General features: G+C 48.5%; 1 protein-coding gene across 2 annotated transcripts in view; it reads right to left on the bottom strand.

Moving 5' to 3' along the window:
* The window catches only part of TNRC6C (trinucleotide repeat containing adaptor 6C), a 316,377-nt gene extending 303,537 nt beyond the window's left edge, over positions 1 to 12,840 (bottom strand). The window contains exons 1-2 of one of the 2 annotated variants that reach the window (XM_061377035.1): positions 12,615 to 12,840; positions 3,756 to 3,853 (exon numbers count right to left, since the gene is read on the bottom strand). The gene's annotated coding sequence lies outside the window, so the exon portion shown is untranslated. Of the gene's footprint in view, positions 1 to 3,755; positions 3,854 to 12,271; positions 12,425 to 12,614 lie in introns of those variants that run through there. The other variant, XM_061377036.1, reaches the window with a different exon arrangement.
* Positions 12,841 to 18,534: the final 5,694 nt, after the last annotated feature.

The raw sequence follows: 18,534 nt of genomic DNA, 5'->3' as shown, positions 1-18,534 counted from the left end.
CATTCCCAACATCTCAGGCACATCCAGTGTGTGCCACAAGAGGGCTCCCACTGCCACAGCTGCGGGGAGGGCCCCAGCAGCTGCCTCCTCCCTCCCCTGTCCTGGCACATCCCCTAAAGACGGGAGGTTTAGCTGAAAACACACGGTTTTGGAGTGCCGGACCCAAACATGTCTGTGTTTTCAATCTAAACCCATGATGTCATTTTACTGTCTCATTCCAAATTCCTCCCAGCCCCAAGTATATCACCTGAAGAATATGTAAAAAGGGGACATTTCATTCACAGAGCTGCAATAGCTTCACAAGGAAACAGGCTATTGTCAAAACTATTTCACAAGAAGAGAACTGGAGCATAGAGAAGGGCAATGGCTAACTCCCGTTTGACCAAGCTCATACAATGGGTTTCCAGCAGACTGAGAGGTGAAACCAAGGTCTCCCATCTTTATCCAGTGCTCAGAGCTCCACAGCCAATGCTTTCTGAGGAGCTGAGCTGAAGGGTTACACTGTGCCCTTTATCTTTTCATCCTCTCTTCTGCAGTTCCCAGAAGAGCATCCTTCAGCCTAGCCCAGCAACTTGCTTGGATAGGAAAAATGACATGAATGAAGCCAGAAAGCATTTAAATCCCTGCACTGATACAGCTATGGACATAAGTACTCCTTGTTCTGGTTTCAGCTATTTCAGGTAGTACTGAATCAAGCTAAACTGGCACAAGAGCATCTGCTTGCCCCAGGTAGAGCTGTGTAGTCATACCAGGACTGATGTTCTCTGAGCAGAGCTCAGACAGCAAGCTGGTGAGACAGAGTGGGAGAGCTGGGTGGTAGCTGTGGCTGGGAGAGTAGAGGAGGTGGCAGCCTGAGGTTGTAGTCCCAGCAGGGAGATGGTATCACAGATCAGAAAGGTTATCACAGACCTTAAATGCCAGGCTCATCCTCCAGACGACAGCCTGGCTCAAAATTGCCTTTGTCAATCCCGTAACACCACACATTGAACGAGGAAATCTGGCTGCAAGCTGCTCTGTGGCATCAAAGCAGACACGGAGAGACTTTCCTGCAGCTTAGGACTTGTTTTCTACATAGCCCAGGTACTCTGCAGCCAGACCCTTTCCTGGTTCACTACCCTGGTCAATCTTTCCTACTCAAAGCGAGCCACTCCAGATTGGTGCTGCCTTCCCATTCCTGCGCATCAGAGCTGAGCACAACAGCTTTTCTCTCTAGACAATACTACGCCACAACTAACTGTCAGTAAACAGCAGCAGCTTGAAGATGCACCAGGAAAACCATTCTGCTCTGCGATATGTTTAAGGGGGAGAGCTAGGGTTATGCAGGGTTTTTTGACCATAAAGCCAGCAGAAGGCTCTTAGTTTATTTAGGTCAATTAACTTCAGCTTTCAAATTAAGTTCTCATCTCATTTTACAGGCAAGCTGTAAGCAAAGCATAAAAAAAAAGGTCAGCTGAGGAGAGCACAGCTCAGGATTTCGAGACTGGGTAAGTAATTTAAACCCAAAAGGTAGAAACAATATTGAGATCAGAGTGCGCAGAGCACCTCGCCACCCCTGCTGCTTCATGCGCTTGTTTCCCCTTTGCTCTGTGCACCAAACCTCCAAGCCAGAAGAAGGTAGGAAAAACATGCTGATATAAAAAGCTGCACAGAGGAAGCCATTTGTGGTACACAACAACACGTTTATTGGTCTCACACACCCGGCAGTGATGCTCCATATTCTTGAGTGCCATCTACTGGCATTTTTATCTCTTTGCTATATATTAAAGCCAACCCCAGTGTTAAAAGAGCAGTCAGGTTGCAGTCAAGCACTTGAAAAATGCCAGAATCCAGCTTGCACAGATAACCAAAGCCCAGTCCCCTTGTATAGATGCATTACAACACACGTTGTAATAACATGATCATGGAACACTTTTTTTTCCGCAGGAAAAAGCTCCCTTTCATACACCAGATGGATGGTGCTCTCTTAATGAGCAGCTATTCAATATTTTTCTTTATCCTCATCATTCAGTATGGAGCCCTGTGTCCGGGGTATGGCACACGATTGAAGTCTTGGTCTAAATAATGAGCTATTAATTTTCTCCTGGGCTTTCACAGCATTTATTATCATAGTATCCGAGTGGTTTGCAAACATTAATTTGCCTTAGAGCAGCCCTGCGAGGAAAGGTGGAATTCTTCCTGTAGAGATGAGGAACTGAGGCACAGCCAAATTGACACCAGGAGGGTACTGAGTGGTTGGGAGCTCAATTTGAGATGCAAAAAGGACTCATTTCTTAGAGCTTTGCAGATCGAAGCTTTCAGTGTTCAGGACACTGCTCTGACAGCCTTCACATTCAGCTATGAGCCCACAGCTTTTCCAGTCCCATCTGCTGCAGCAGCTGGGAACCCAGCAGCAGTGGGGTTCATCTGAGATGAAGTTTCTCTGCATCTTATCTAGTGAGTCTGCTGCAGGCATGCCTCAGTAGATACAAAGGGACACAGGCCCCCAAAAGCCCCTGCTCAGAGATGGTTGTCTCTCACCCTGGATTGCAAGGATCACCTAAATAACCATTTCAATCTGGGGCAACCAAGATTGCATACTTACTATGGATCATCCCAAAGACCATCTCTTCCTCGTAATACAACCCACCACAAAACACCTCCTCACACACCTCCGGTAAGCTGAAGGCTTACATTAGAAGGCCGAAAATCATAGCAAAAACAGGCCAAAGAAGGAGAGAACGAGTCTTGCCATCAATGAACAGTAGCTGCTGTTGATTTAGAAGAGCCCATAAATCCAGCACTGTGGGAGACAGAAAAAGCCTCATCCGTATTGCCTGCCTAAGTAATACAGAGGAAAATGTGCTCTCCATGTCCAAATCCATCAGGCAGCGCAACCCAGCCCACAGGAGCAGCTACACCAACCCCAGCCCAAGAGGGCAGTGCCAGGACATGCACCAGGGTGGTTTGTTTGTCACAGCAGCTCTCCCTGAAGTTTGAGAAGAGGCTGAAGAGACCCAAACCACAGCCAGCAAGTCAGGGATGAGGACAGGGGGAAGGACAAACCCCTTCTTGACAACGATTGCTTCCCACACAGCCCTGATGTCAGACTGTAGACTCCACAGCCATTGAGGAAAGGATGAGCTCCCAGCCAGTGTCTGCCCATGAGCATGGAGCTCCAAGTGAGCTGCTTCACACCACCACAGCCTTTTTTAGTAGAGGCAGGGCTTCCATTCCCTGCTCTGGGGCTCAGCATCATGTCAGCCCAGTGCTCTGCACGTCCAGCCAGTCACTCTGCCCTGACAAAAGGGTTTTCCATCTCCCCATCGCTATTTTCATTCTGCCCTGCACACCCAGCAGAATTGCAAGACTGTTTGGGGAACAGAAATCATGTTTTTGTGTTGTATTCAGAGAAGGAAGCAGTACTCGTTTGCACTGTTACAACACTGTATTTCCCTATTACTCTCCATCCTTTCCCATCCCTTACTCCTCCTAATATCCTATTTGCATTTTTGATCAGACCTGTACAGCGAGGAGATGCCTTCAGGGAGCTGGTTGTAAAAGTGCCCAGGTCTTTTTCCTGGGCTGAATCAATTAATTTACACCTCTGGGAATAAAATGAATTTTTTTCCTGCTATGTGTACAATTACTCCCAGTTTTCATTGCTAAGAGAGGGGAAAAACGAGGCTTTGAAATGCAAAGTCACAAGTGCAAATCATCACCTCCAGCAGCTAAAGCTTCATCCGCATGCTATGATCCCAGGTGAGGCAGCATCTTACCTGTGCAAGAAGGACCACTGCCTCTTCTGCGCTGAGCTGTCCACACCAACACACCAAGGCTCATCCTCGCCCCGGGTCCCTGGTGATCAGTGATGGCCCTGCCAGAGGAGATGCATGGGATAGTTCAATAGGAGACCAAATTACCCTGTGCATTCCCAAAGCACAGCAGCATTCCATAAATCCCATCATGGGGCTCATGTTCCCCTTGCAAGGCTCTCTTCTTGAGTCCCCTTTAGCCCCACTGCCCAGCCCATTTCTTTCTTTAACTTCTATCTCACAGTTAAGGTCTGCAAGGCTCTTCAACACAAACCCCTACAAACCCAGCATGGGTTCTGGGGGGTTTCCATCTAATTTACTAAGGTTCTTCAGCTTGACTTCCTCCTATGTCTGTCCCTCGCTGGCAGAAGGGAATACATCTCTCATAACACTGGAATTAGTCTCTCAGTACAAGAAGAGAAAAAGCCTGGTGTGGTCTATACCTTCTTCTAGGTGGCAACCAGTGCTAAGTCCATTTCTGGTAAGCTCCTTGTAGCTGCCCCGGATAAAATGCTTTTCCAGGCCTGGCCAGCAATCAGATCTTGCCTTGCACAAGAGCTGAACCACCTCCTCTTCCTACAGCCCATGTTCACAGAAGGCAACAGTGCTTTAGAAATGCCCAAATTAGTTAAGAGTATTACCCATCAGGCTTGATAATCTTCAAATGTGAATGCTGCTGATTAACCACACACCCTGACCCTTACCCTCCCCTTGACATTTCTATTCCTCTCATTCCCTTATCCCTTTGCTCTGTCATTTCGCTCTCACACTACTTTCTCCATTAACATAAAACTCACCAAATTGGATTCAGGCAACACCCACCGGTTTGGTTGAGTTTATTTCTTGTCATTACTAACACATTGACGCTCACTTGCTTTGGCCAGTGACCAATGGACCTGAAGAAAGCACATCCTGCAAAAGGCTCAACCAGGGAGCTTGGATAACTGCCTAACAGACTTTGGGGCTTCCTAATGCAGCCAAAGCTGAGCAAATATCCAGAACCTTCCCTTCCCCTCCTGCTTCAAGGTTCAAAGCAGCTTTTCAGGAGTCCTGGGGCTGACTTACTGAGGTGAAAGATCTTTTCTGTACCAACAAGCCAGGGGGACTGTCCTGCCCAGAGGCTGCAAAGGTGCTGGGAGGGAAGAGCCACCAGCAGCACCTACTGGTGCAGGCTGCAGCACAAAGTGCCTCAGTTTCCCTCTCTCATTTATATGAACAATCACAGCCACCCCTTAAGGGGCTGCAGTATTTCCAGGTGCAGAGCATCCTTCTACACACCAAGCTGCAACCTCAAGTGAAACAACTTAGAAACCAAGTTCTCCTCCTCGGACAAACTCCCTGCCCATGCTTAGGTTGAACCCCGTAGAAAATAGTTAATTAATCTCTCTTGCTGCAGCCTAATTCTCTTTTCAACATGTGGCTGTCACTTCCCTGTCATCACAGCTGATTTACAATGGGGTTTAATTAAATCCTCCGTACATTATTCAGCATTCTCTGAAGACAACACCAAAGCAGCCAAGGGTATTTAAAATGTCACCTGCTGAGACGTATCATCTCCTCCTAAATAAATATGACAGTGATCAAACTTTGGCTAATTACAGTGACTTCGTTATTTGTTTGTATGTTTTAATATTTAATTGCTTTCGTGTTCATCCAATTACAAAGCAACAGCAAATAGAAATTAACTTTTTATCAGCGTGTTCCCAGCCCAGCTAATCAGCACTTCAAAGGCCAGACACAATAGGAGGCCATCCAACCTGAGAGAGCTTTACAATATATTCTCTGCTGAATGGACCGTTCTATTAAATTAAGGGAGAATTGTGTTTGTCAGGGTATTCCCAGCTCCCACCCAGATTCCCTTTATGTGGCTGTTTATGGGCCTTGTTGTAGCATCCTTGCAGCAGGATAGTAAATTGTTTGCACAGCTCCTGCCCTCATTCCAGCAGTGCTGCTGCCTGCTCTGCAACTGCCCCAGGTAACAGCAGCCTGCTCTGTGTCAGAGAAAGAAAACCTGGGAGAAGCTTCCTTTGGCAGCTCATGCCTCCTTGGTTAGCGGAGGGGAGCACACAGCACACACACACACACACATCTTGCTCCCTGGCACAGGGGAGCAAACGCAGCATCACGTGAAGCATCCCATTCAAAGCAGCCTAAACTGGCACAGAGGTTAAATCTAGCAGATTGAAATCTGAGATTTCCAGTGCTGGTAGCACCAGTGCAGCTGCAGCAGACACTGGAGTGCTCCCAAGCCATGGCTTTGCAAGACCTTCACTTTAATCCTTGTTCACATGTGCCTGTTGCCATTAGGCTCAGCTTTGCAACGAGGGCAGTTGCATAGACTCCTGTCAACGAGATCTGCACCTACTTTAGTAACTAGCAGAGGAAAACAGTGAGAAAAGCCTCAGAATGCATAACTGATAGAGACAGGATTATTCCTGCCAGTGCAACAATCTTGACAGTGAGCAGCAAACTATTTATGTTGTCAGAAATCCGCTGTAGAAAACAAAAGGTTAAGTGTAGCTGCTTTGCCTCCTAGCAGGAGTGGAAGCTTGCTGCAGACAAAGTGATTTAGGGTCAAAGAAAACAGCTAAATAGCACATTTGCCAAACATCAGAGGACAAATACCACCAGACAAGCACATGCATAAATGACCCACATTAAAGAGAATTGATCTGCATTGTGTTTGTCCTGCATTTTCATTACATTGCCCCATTATTATTACTCAGAAAAAGCTAAGCCTTTTAGTTGCCACAGGGAAAGTCTAGACAAGAGAGCAAGAATTGTGCTGCAAATGAACGTGATTTTAGGAAGCAGTCTACAGAATAATGGCAATAAAGCACAATCTCCTTGGTTTTAAGTATTCAAGCAAAAAAATCTATGCATATATAAACTCAGGCCAGGCAGTAGAGTTTTCCCTTGAAAGCATACACAAATACTAATGTTACGGCCCAAACTTGCCATATTGTGTTTTGGAATTCATAAGAAGTCTCTCTTTCTATGTGTGCACAAAGAGAATAAAGAAAAACACTTCTACAGTTGAAGATTAGACAAATTTGAAGGGGGTTTTGCCACGTGTGTCACTCTTCCTCAAACAGGTTGCACTCAACCATCAAAGCAAGAAATGAAAACCTCAAAGAGCCAAGTAGAGCCACAGGCCCTTCACATAGGTGCTAGGAGAAGTCACAGTGACCATCACATCACTATTTTACCTGTCCACCCAAATCTGTTACAGCAAGTCCATGCAAGAAATAGAAAAGATAACACTAAAGACTGATTTCTGCAAACTACCCTGCAACAGCAAGAGCACATCCATATCCCTGGAGCATCACGAGATCCGGTACCCAGAGAGGCACCATCTCTCTGAACCGGCTGCTGCGACACAACATCATAAACAGATTCTCAGTATGAGAAAAAATTTATTCTAAGGGGAAAAAAAGGTACTTTCATCATATGGACTTTTTTCTTTAAAAAAACACAAAAATAACCTCTGTTTTTTCCCCACTGAGAAAAAACTTTATGTTTAATTTTAGGCTGGTCTCATAAAATATTAACCAAAGAAATACTTTCAAAATACTTTGATTTTATTGAAATTATGTTTGAAAAACTTTGATTTTATTGAAATTAAATATTTAATTTGACCCAATTTTTTTTTTTCAGATTTTTTTTTTTTCCTAACTTTGAGACTGGTTTCATTTGAGTTTTTCATGCAAACAGGAGATCTGATTTCTGCCCAGCGCTCATTCACCATAGTGATTTACTACAGGTCTTCTTTTCTTAATGTTTCTCCTCCAGAGTTACACAGTTCATAAAAAGGTACAGAAATACCTGTCTGGCACCAGGAACGAAGCTGAAATTACTTTGATGGGGCTTTGAAAGAGTTGAGTGATCAGTGCAACAAAATAAACTTCCAGTTAGAAAGATGTGGGTGGAATCACAGAAAACCCACTATTCTTTTTCCCCAAAGCAAGAAGAGAGAAGGAATTGGTCAAAGGGCTTAAAAACACTTAATTCCAGACAAACTCCTGAGATACAGACTTTCCCATAAGGAAACTAAAAAAGGAGAAAATATCCCCATTTTCCTGGCCAGTGCCAACAGCACCCAAAGCACTGCTCCTGTCCTACAGGAGTGATGGGGACAGAGGATTCAAAGTACAGCAGTAGCCTTGCTGGTATCTGCGTGGGGTTTTACATTGGATGAAAATACATCAGTTCGTTCCCAGCAAAATCCTGATTTAAATCATTTCAATATCTGACCTAAGGAAAAGAAAATAGTTGGAGAAAGTCACGATTATATCACCTTCCAACACACAGTTTTATTTTCCTCCCCCAGCTTGGAGTGAATTTGTATCCTCAAGCTTAAGCTAATAGCATTTGTCCAGCTCCAGCTGAAACACAAAACCCAAGGCTCAGTGACCAAACCCTAGTCAAAGGTTTCAGCTGGCACAGCCTGTTCACTTTGTAACTTGCTGGAATTAGGGTTTACCATCCTCATCTGGGCCAAGAATGGTACTGATATTATTATTACTCCTGTACCTGAATCCTGAATGTTTTCCAGGGTGGCAAAGATCTCTCCCACCCACCTTTACTGCTTATTTTCTGCATTTTTCAGCTCTGTGATACCTTGGCTGACTGAGTCCAGGGCATACATCCAGACTTCCGAAGCTGTCATGTCATCAAAACTCAAGAAATAGCTCCATGATGGGGACAGCATGGAAAAAACATCAGGCTCCCCCCAGCTTCCAATTTCTCTGCTCCCAGGTTCTTATTACAGAGCTGTTAAGTTTTCAATTGGGTAGTTCATATACAAGCCCCAGATCCCAGAGTCAGAAAGTTGCAGGAGAAAATCTGAGCTTTCATTCCCTATGAAGCAGGTTTCTAACCTTCATGGCTGCAAAGGAATATTTCAAAAGGCGATGTTCAAGGCTGCAGATTTGGGAGAGGGAAAAAAAGACTTACGATGATGAGAAAATAATCCAATGGGGAACTCCACAAATAAATGCCAGTTGTATGTTTTGGTCAGCATTGTTTAGTATGGGTGTTCCTGAGAGGTTATGCCAAGACACTTGAGGTGGGCACCAGGGTTTGATAACTATTGGCCAGGCGGAACAGCCCGATGCAGAATGGCGTTGGACAAGATGAGAACAGGGCTGTGGAGCAAAGCTGCCCAACAGTGTCCATCTATCACACAAGAAGTAGAAATGTATATCCTAACCTTTGAGTTGCTGCTCCTCTATTTCCATCCCCCTTTTAATCCAATTCAGGTTGCTTAGTCAAGCCAACAGAGTAAGATGTGAAAACTTGTTTCATCCAGTGGCAAAATCATAGGAGAGATATTCAGGTTCTTTCAGCCTTCCGTGTGTGCATCTTTCCGCTGTGTGCCCCTTTGGCCCAGCAATTGCTGCCCCAGCCTTGTTCTTCATTCACTGTTTGCTTCAGAAAAGGGAGCCCCTGCTTCCCTCCACCTCTTGGCAGACTCAGAGCTGCCCAACTCCAGCACCTTCATAGCCAGATCCACCATGTCATCTAGGACGAGCTGAGCTGGATGAACACAGCAAAGGTATTGATACGCATGTTGCCTGCAAGCCCCGGCACAAGGGCCTGGGAGATGGTAAGCAACCTGAACAGCTCAGAGGAGATCCAAGTACATTGGGCACCACCAGGCAGCCACCAGCACCCTCCAGCATCAGGCTCTAATGGTGCCCTGTGCCACACCAAAGCTTTTTCAGAAGCAAATGCTCCTAGAAAACCACAGGCCAACACAGAGAGAGGAACAGATTGACTTCCAACACACGCAGAATACATCCAGAAACCAACGAGAGCGGCTTGCACACAGGCATTTGCAATTCTGATTCTCTAATAGGAAATAGCTCCCAACTGGGGGAGGGGTAGACAGGAAATATTACAGCAATGCTATTTTGTTACACTAATTACCAATAACAGCACATAGTAGGCTACCAACCACAGTCAATTCATTTTGAAAGCTATATAATAATGTTTAGGATAAGGAATTAATTTTTATAGCCACTGAACCAGATTTACTTGTACTCTAATGCAGATTTATTGCAAATTAAACTTCCTAACTCCAGGGGTTGACTTGGAACACTCAACAGGGCTTGAGGGGAGACACAGCCTGTTGCAAAGAGGGAATTTCAGCAGCACCAATGATCACCTCTTTCAGGTTAAAGAGTGCCCAGATTGCTATTAGCGCTTTAGCACACACACATTTGGATATAGCCACCTCCATGGGCAAATTCAGCCCCACAATGTGAACGTGAGCAGGACCCAGTGGGTGACTTTCATTGACTCAACTGACTGTGAAAGGCTGGGGCTTTGTGGTTTTTTATTGTGTAATTTAAAAGGTAAAATTCCAGGGCTACAGATTTTTTCCAGTGTAAAGAAAACTCCATAATAGAGGAAAACCTGAACCTATAGTCAAGAAGATGCGCTCCGTTTATAGAAACAAACATCTCTGGTGTCAATAGCCCAGCAGTACGGCTCCTGTGTGGAAGTGGAAAAGATAATGCACACAGAGCCAAACCCAAGGCGAGGTCTGAACAGGATTGCTGGACAGGGAGAGTCCATCCTCAGCAGGACTTTAGACACAGTCCAGAACAGGGACTCAACTGCGTGATTTTTAACATTCAAGCTTGAGTCCAAATGAATTGCTGTTTATTAAATGATCGGGATAAATTCAGTTTCTTCACTCCCATCAGCATCCGTAACTAGAGCCATCACTGTCTGGATGGGAAACCTCCAAGACCTTCAGCCTATAAGTTGGGCTGATCTTAAAAAGAGTTTTCCTCAGAACCTCAGGCCCTGGAGGTCTGGTTGCCTGCAGATGAGGACAGCAACCGAAGGGGCACCATCCGTTCTTTTCTGCACCCAGAGAAAGAGCAGCCACTGTGCACTCAAGCACGCGGGGACCCTCAGAGCAAACAGAGGGTGGGTACAGCAGATGGTGGGAGCAGAGACTTGGCTTTTGGGATTCCCTGGCTATGCAGGGAACTTGGTTTCTCCAGTTTCAGAGCCAGCACAGGGCTGTGCACAGTGAGCACACAGGCAGCTCCACGCATCTATATGCACCACACCAAAGGAATGCTGATGGGACCTGCGTCCCTAATGAAACCCAATGGAAAGAGTTTCTGATATTTAGCCAGCCCTGAGAAATAGTCAGACAAATCCCCATGGGTGGGTTGGCATCCACCAGGATGCCTTTCAGGACACAGGTCAAGGACAAGGCTGTGTGCAGCTCCTCCTGACCTGCCCAGTTTGCCAACCCAGCACTTGACATTGTTACCCCCTTATAAACCACACTTACTCAGCCTAAGTTTCCACCAGCTTCAGTGATAACCAGCAGCCCAGCACAGCAGCCTGAACAGTGGCTTTTAAACATCATCTCTGCATCATTTCACCTCTACAGACACCAAACAGAACTGTACTCTAATTCCTTAGGAGAAAGAACAACCAAGCTGGAGTTGTTCCAGATCCTCTGCTGGCTCGAGGCAGCTCCTGGCCGTGTCCCCAGGGATCTGGTGTGCGTACGCACACATCCAGCATTGAAAACAGAATTTGACTGATGCTGTTTTCACATTGGTTTTTTAATGACACTTCTAGAGATCCCACTGCATTTAGTTCCATCCTGGGAGGGAGATGCAGAGGGAGGAGAGTCATTAGCTTATCCCTAATGCCTGGTGAGGAGGAGGAGGAGGAAGGAGGGGTTGCCTATACTAATTCCACACAGGCTGATCTCCCACTGATGCTTTCCTGTGCTCCAGGATAAATGAGACCTTCCTAATTCTTTCCCCACAGCAAATACACTGAGAGGGAGCCTGCACCATGTGGCTTGCACTGCCTTATTCATCACAGTGTCCCAACTGCAGGTAGCAGTGATTACAGCTAATTATTGGCAATTACCACCACTGAGCTGGTAGGTGTGTTTCCCCAGTAACTTTCAGCAGCTCTAAAGCTCTTTGAGGGCTTCTCCATGCAAAAAGACGGAAGGAACTCACTCCCCCTCTGCCCAGAGTCAGATCCTCCTCCAAAAATCTGTAGCTATCAGGCATCACGGTGTAATCATTGAAAATAAGCAGGAAAAATACCCCCGACCCTGTGAGCTTGTAGCATCAGCGACCGCCACATCTGCCCTCTCGGTATGGTAGTTGACAGGGAACATCTCTGCTTGGAACAACTCTTCTTTCTCCCTTTTGCTCCTCAAAAAGCTCATCCTGCAACGGAGCCCACGTCCCGCCACCCCTCCTCCGAGCACATAATTCAATTCATACAACCCCCCCTCACACACAACAGAAAAGCACATGTACAGTCGGTGCTTTTCCTGCATATTAAGTAACAGCGGCGGGTTGAGGGATGGACCCTTTGAGAAATTCATATGCCAGCCTTCCCACTATAGTAATTTCATTCTGTCTTTGTAATTGTCTGATATTACATTGTTCCCTGCCAGAAGATTAATTAGCTAGTCTTACCCTCCAACATACCATCCCTCTGCAACCCTCAAGGAAGCTGGAGTGGTGCCAAGTCGCAAGGATTTGCTATTCTGGCTGGCAGCTGCTACTGTCGCTGCAAAAAAAGCCTCCTTTTGTCCCCGAACAGCAGTTGCTGTGCCAACTGACCCCCGCATCCCCGGCCCTCCCGAAGGCACCGCCAAGGAGGTGGCCAAGTTTCAACGCCACGGACTGGGCAGGGGGGAGGAAAAGGGGTGGGAATGATGGGAATTATCAAGGAAAAAACCCACAACATCGAGCCAAACCAACCCTCATGCGCACACACGATCCCGACCGCCCCCCGCACCCTGGCATAATTACTCACGCTCGTTAAGCATGGCTGCATTGCGTATGCGAGTCACGCGGGACAGGCGCGCATCGGGCTGCCGGAGCGCCGGTGCCGTGGTCCCGTCTAGCGGTGGGAAGGGTGAGGCAGCATCCCGCATCCCAACCCAGAGCCACCTTCACGCCCCAGCTCGCGCCGGGGAGGAGAGGGCAGGCGGGAGCATCGCCAGCCATGTCAATGGGGGGAACCGCCACCCCAACCGCTGTGTGCCGCAGCCGCTCTTGGCAAGGAGCCCGGCCCAGCACCGCAGCGGATCTGCTGCTTTTGTTTCCCCTCCATCTTCCCTTCCCTCCTCACACACACACACACACAAACACCCCTGCGTGCTGGGTACCTCCATCTTATCTTAGACATGGTGCACAGGCAGGTGGGATCTGCTTGGGTAGGAGCACGCATACATGTGGGTCACCACCCTACTGAGGAACAAGCTGTGGGGCACATAGGGTTTGCTTCTCCTTGGGGTTTTTTTAGAGGGGAGAAGAGTTGAAAGATGGGGAGATAAAAACCTTAAGAAAACAAATAAAGGCACCGATCTAAACTCCAACGTGTGCCACAAAACCGGGACGACAAGCACATTGGCTTTCTTTCCAGACAGTCCTCAAGAAGTTATGCTCTTCTCCTAACAGCACCACTGCGGTTAATGATGTTTGCTGTGCCAACAGGTTGTGTTTAAGGTAAAAACACCAAAAGAGAAGGAGCCCTGCAATGCTGATGGTGACAACCACAGACAGAAAGGTGTGTACCGAGCCCTTCACAGCCCAACGTGGTCTATCCCCAGTGTCCAGCCTGCCTGTCCCCAGCACCAACCACACCTCTTTGCCTCCCGTCCTTCACAAAGCTCCAAATGAGACCAGTTTGGGGGGGTTTTGTTTGCTTTTTAGAGGATCACCTTTCCCCACAAGCACACCCCGACCCGCAGCACAGGGACCTGGGGCTGCGCTCACTGGGCACCCCTTTGAAACCACCCATTACAGAGCTGCGGGAATCGCTCCCATATTGTCACGGGGGCTAATTAAGCTCCTCCACTAAGCCAGCGGAGCTCGACTGCCTCAGCACCCGCCTTTGCCCACAGCCCCCCCCTCCTCGGGTGCTACGGAAACGGGAATTAAGCAGTGATGAATGCAGTATTAATTAATTAAGAGAAGATGCACAGGAAGGGGGTGGGAGGCAGGGGGTCTTTGCGCTGTGGAAATCACCCAAGGAGGGGCTGCTGTAAACGTGTTTATCGTTGGTTTTGCTCACCAAAAGGCACCAGGAGGGACCCGCGCACCAAGACCAGCACCCCCAGCACCAGAGCCACCCACCCTCCATCAGCGAGGCACCGGGGGGGAAGAGGATGTCTCCAAAACACGCCGAGAAGCAGGAGAGGCGCCCGCGGCTCCGCGCCGCCATCTTCTCCCACTGCGGAGGCCGAATAGGAAATCGATTTCGCACACTCCGAAATGGCTGTTTGGGAAGGGTTTGCTCTGGAGAGGTTAACGGGGACGCCCGAAGCAGCTGGTGCCAGGGATGCTGCTCTTCGGTTGTGTGTGAGGTGGTGTACACTGATGGCTGGTAATGTATTAAGATTCTTACCGTGAATGAGACGGTAAAGTGCATCGTTTAGCTTTGGCTTGCTTTCCTCACCCACCGTCTCCATCGTGTACCACCGGGAGATGAGGCAGGACTTGGCCATCATTACAGACAGCTGGGTTATGGAGAAGGGAAATAAATGGTTAAAACCCCATCAATTCCCATGGTGCCCAGTGCTATCTCATCACATGTAAGCTACTCCCCATCATGCACACCCCTGGAGCAGCTCAGCTTGCTTCAAGATGAATTTCTGGGGGGGATGCAGCAGCCCCAGTGGGACAGGCTCTGACCTCCATGGGGAGCCTGCTTACCAAGCCCAGTTTGGGCAGGAGCACATGGAGCTGGGTTGCTGTGGGGTGCAGAGTCCCTGTGCAATGGGAAGTGCTCAGCACAGCAGCTCTTCCCCACTGCAGGGCTCCGTGCTCCTGTGGGCTGGCTGTGATTTCCAGTCTCTTTTCTGCCTCTGGACACAGCCCTCCTGGTGATGTAACTGGGGCTCTGTTTCACCAACAGCAGGGTCACAGAAAGTCAGCTGCAGAGCCACTGGGCCTCCTCTGGGCTGACAGGACAGGCTCTGTCACTCCCTGCTCCAGAGATATTCTGGGCATCTCTGGGGCACCCTTGACAGGTATCTCAAGCCCAGAAGCTGGTTTTTACCTCCACCCATCACACACACACTCCTGGGACCATGACCCAGAGATACGGCTGCCCTTCAAGCCACTCCATAGATTCATCCCTGGTTTTGGCCCTTGGTGTCCAAGCATCCCTGGCTCCCAGGTTGTGCCAGTGTTTAATGTAACCACCAAACAGGCTTCACCTGGAGCTTCTCCTCCATCCAAAATTCAGCCTGAAATGATCCTCAGTGGGATCATGGGTTGGCAGGTGTTTTATAGGAATTCCTTTAAACTGCACTCTCAGGACTCTGAGCTATTTTTCCAATCCAGGGTACACACTGCAGGCCTCAAGACCTACATCACTGCCTCTTGGACCAGCTTTAGAATCATAGAATAGTTAAGGTTGGAAAGGACCTGGGCAGGGACACCTCACACTAAACCATCTCACCCAAGGCTCTGTCCAACCTGGCCTTGAGCACTGCCAGGGATGGAGCATTCACAACCTCCCTGGGCAACCCATTCCTCCTTATATCCAATCTAAACTTCCCCTGTTTAACTTTTAACCCGTTACCCCTTGTCCTATCACTACAGTCCCTAATGAAGAGTCCATCCGCAGCATCCCTATAGGCCCCCTTCAGATACTGGAAGCTGCTCTGAGGTCTCCACGCAGCCTTCTCTTCTCCAGGCTGAACAGCCCCAACTTTCTCACCCTGTCTCCATACAGGAGCTGCTCCAGCCCCCGATCATCCTCGTGACCTCCTCCCTTTTGGGATCCTCCAGAGGCGCGACTCCCCTGGGCATTCCCACACACACTGGCAAAGCTCTTCCAACTCCTGTCCCCCTGTCATGATTTGTGAGACCCCATTTCTCTTGTACTCCCTTTTCCCTGCTACCAGGATGATTCCTCCATAGCAGGCACTGCAGCAGCTGCTGCACCAGCAACCTGGCTGCTATTCTTTCCCTTGACTTCCTATCTCTCCCTCCCCATGGTGTGTTATTCATACAGCATCTCTTATCGCTGACTTTTTCAACACAACTTTTTCTTTTAATTACTTGCATTTAAAAGAATAATGCCGACCTACGTGAGTGACTGCCCTATTACAGTTCCAGTCCTCCGACTAATTAATATCTGTTAGCTTTGGCTTATACACCAGGATGCTTAAATCCAAAATACACAAGACTGCCAAGTTACTTTGCAAACAGAAATGCTTGCCTTGAAAGAACAATGACACCCAACTTGCTTCTGTGCAGTCTTATCATAACCCTTACTTTCAAGGTCTTAGACTTCAGGGGTCTCAAGGGTGCTTATTTAGCATGGTGACAAATAGAGGAGACATGTCAGGGTGTACAGCAGAACTGGTGGGTGGAAAGGTGGGTGCAGCACTCCTGTGACCCCCCGATATAGCACCCGAGTGCCAGCGCATCTGAAGGCAGCAGGTTTAGAACTGATTAAAAAGGGAAAAGCCTTATGTAAACTTAATGCATAATTAACCTGAGAAATGCACTCACAGAGACATTATTGAGGTCATGAGAGCATCAGAGCCACAAAAACAACTCCTTCGGAATATGAAAGATGAGAGCATCCACTGTTAAATTATTTGAATACCCATCTAATGCAAAGGATAAAACCCACTGTAGCCAGCTTCTTACCTCTTACTCCAAAGCATTTGATGCCAGTAGCCAGAACAGAGGGCCTGAGCTGGCCGAGCCCCTCTCTGAGGCTCTCTGTCCACTGCAGGTCTCTCACAGAGATGGCAGGAGGGGCATTCCTGCTGCGCTGTGTGCATGTGTGACAGATCCGCATGGGTTACCTTGGCTGTCGCTGCACTTAGCTGAGACAACCAGCCTGAACAGGTAGGATTCATCCCACCCCAAGCACAATCAGGTGAGTTGTCCTTGTGAGGTCCAGCCCCATAGGCTGCCCTGGGAGATGCTCTGGGGCACTCACCCAGCCGTGCTTGTGACACAGAGCCCCACTCCAGCAGGCTGGGCTGCTTTGGGTGTTTATAAGCCTTTACAAGTCTGGGCAAGGACACATCAAATTCCCACCTTCTCCATCTTCATCAACCCCTCCTACATCCCTCTCAAAGCCCTGCACTTCCCTGTGCCCTTCCCTGAATTCACAACGCTGTGGAGGTTTCACTGTGCAGACCCAGCTCTCCTGACTGGTGTTCAGGATCCCAAGGTCCCAGAGACCTTCCTGATGCCCATTAAAATGAAAAAGAAAGAGGAAAGCTTCCCATTTGCCAAGGTCTGTAAGCGAAACCCCCGCAGGCCTTGCCCTCCTCCCCATTCCTGGCTTGCTTACAACTGAAGCAGCTGCTTCACATTTCCCACTTTTAAACCCCCTTGTTAAATCCAGGTCTCCCTTGCCAAAATCCAGCAAGACAGAGTCTGAAACGCCTCATGAAGGCTGCGGGAGCTGCCTTGCCCCGGGCTGCCCCTCTCTCAGCAGATCATGATCTGAAGACTTCAGGCTCCCTTTGGGGAAAGCCAGCGATGGTACCGGCGGCAGCGCGGCTCTGCACATCCAGTTCTGCTCTCATTGCTCTGCACTGAAGCATCCCCTGTGCACAGCGTTGGCCTGGGGTCACTGGAGCAACCCAGAGGCATTTCACAGAATCACAGAATGGTTTGGGTTGGAAAGGACCTGAAGATCATCCAGTCCCAACCCCCTGCCATGGGCTCCCTCCACCTCACACTAAACCATATCACCCAAGGCTCTGTCCAACCTGGCCTTGAGCACTGCAATGGACTCACCTGGGACAAGCCCTCAAATCACCTCCTGCCCTTGGGCAGTAGCTGCGGTGCTTCCAGCACTCACAAACTGGAGGCACTGCCAGCAGCACCACGGGGTCTCTGTGGGGCAGTGCCAGGCTCTTTCTGTTCCAAACAACCCAGAATAATAAAACAGGGTTTCCAAGTAGTTAGTTTTACAGCCGATTTAATGACATTTTGATACAAGATTGGAGTCCTTATATTTGCAGACAGCAAGTATTCTAAGGCCCCCACTTGCTGATGTGCCTCTCTGCCTCTTCACAGGCTAGAAAGGCTCACTGGGGAAGGAGGGATGCTACCAGACCCCCCGAGTCCAGGAGACATGAAAACACGAGGTGCCATAGGACTGCTGATAAATGTGGCAGCAGCAACGACTCTACAGAATATGTGAAACAAGCCTGACCCAAGCTCAGCTTTCTGTTGGGCTCACCCCCACCACCAGCACAGACCTGTCCTCTTCAGCAGGACAAGGCTGGTGACCCCCCTACTGTCCACAGAGGCCTCAAGGACTGGGTTATCCAGCTGTTCAGTGCATTTAAACTCCCAGCTCCATAAGTAGGGCAGACACACAGACAAGGTGCTAGACCGTGGTGTGGAAAGGCCGGTGAAAATGCCCTGACAAGCACAACATCCAACATCTCTCCATATAGCTGAAAGGGAAAACCGAGTGCTGATAGAGCCCAGAGCCTCTCTGAGATGCAGCTCAAACAACAAGGAAAACCAATCCTTCCTCAGCTTAGAGGAGCTATAACTCATACCTGACATCTGCAACATCCCTTGGCATAACCATCAGCACTGGAGCAGATGCGAGGCCACTCACTGCCACCTCACCCTGCCCATGCACAGGAAGCCCTTGCCATCAGCTCGCTCAGCATAAGACAGAAAATCACATTCTGCTGCCATTTGCTTTATGCTGCTTTTGGAATGACACCTCA

Source organism: Neopsephotus bourkii, unplaced genomic scaffold, assembly GCF_033783945.1.
Source record: "Neopsephotus bourkii isolate Nb327-2 ecotype Australia unplaced genomic scaffold, CSIRO-AGI_Nbou_v1 NB_1749, whole genome shotgun sequence".
In the NCBI taxonomy this organism is placed as follows: Eukaryota; Metazoa; Chordata; class Aves; order Psittaciformes; family Psittacidae; genus Neopsephotus; species Neopsephotus bourkii.
Note: the sequence above shows the minus strand (reverse complement) of the source record. Positions and strands in the feature narration are given on the sequence as shown.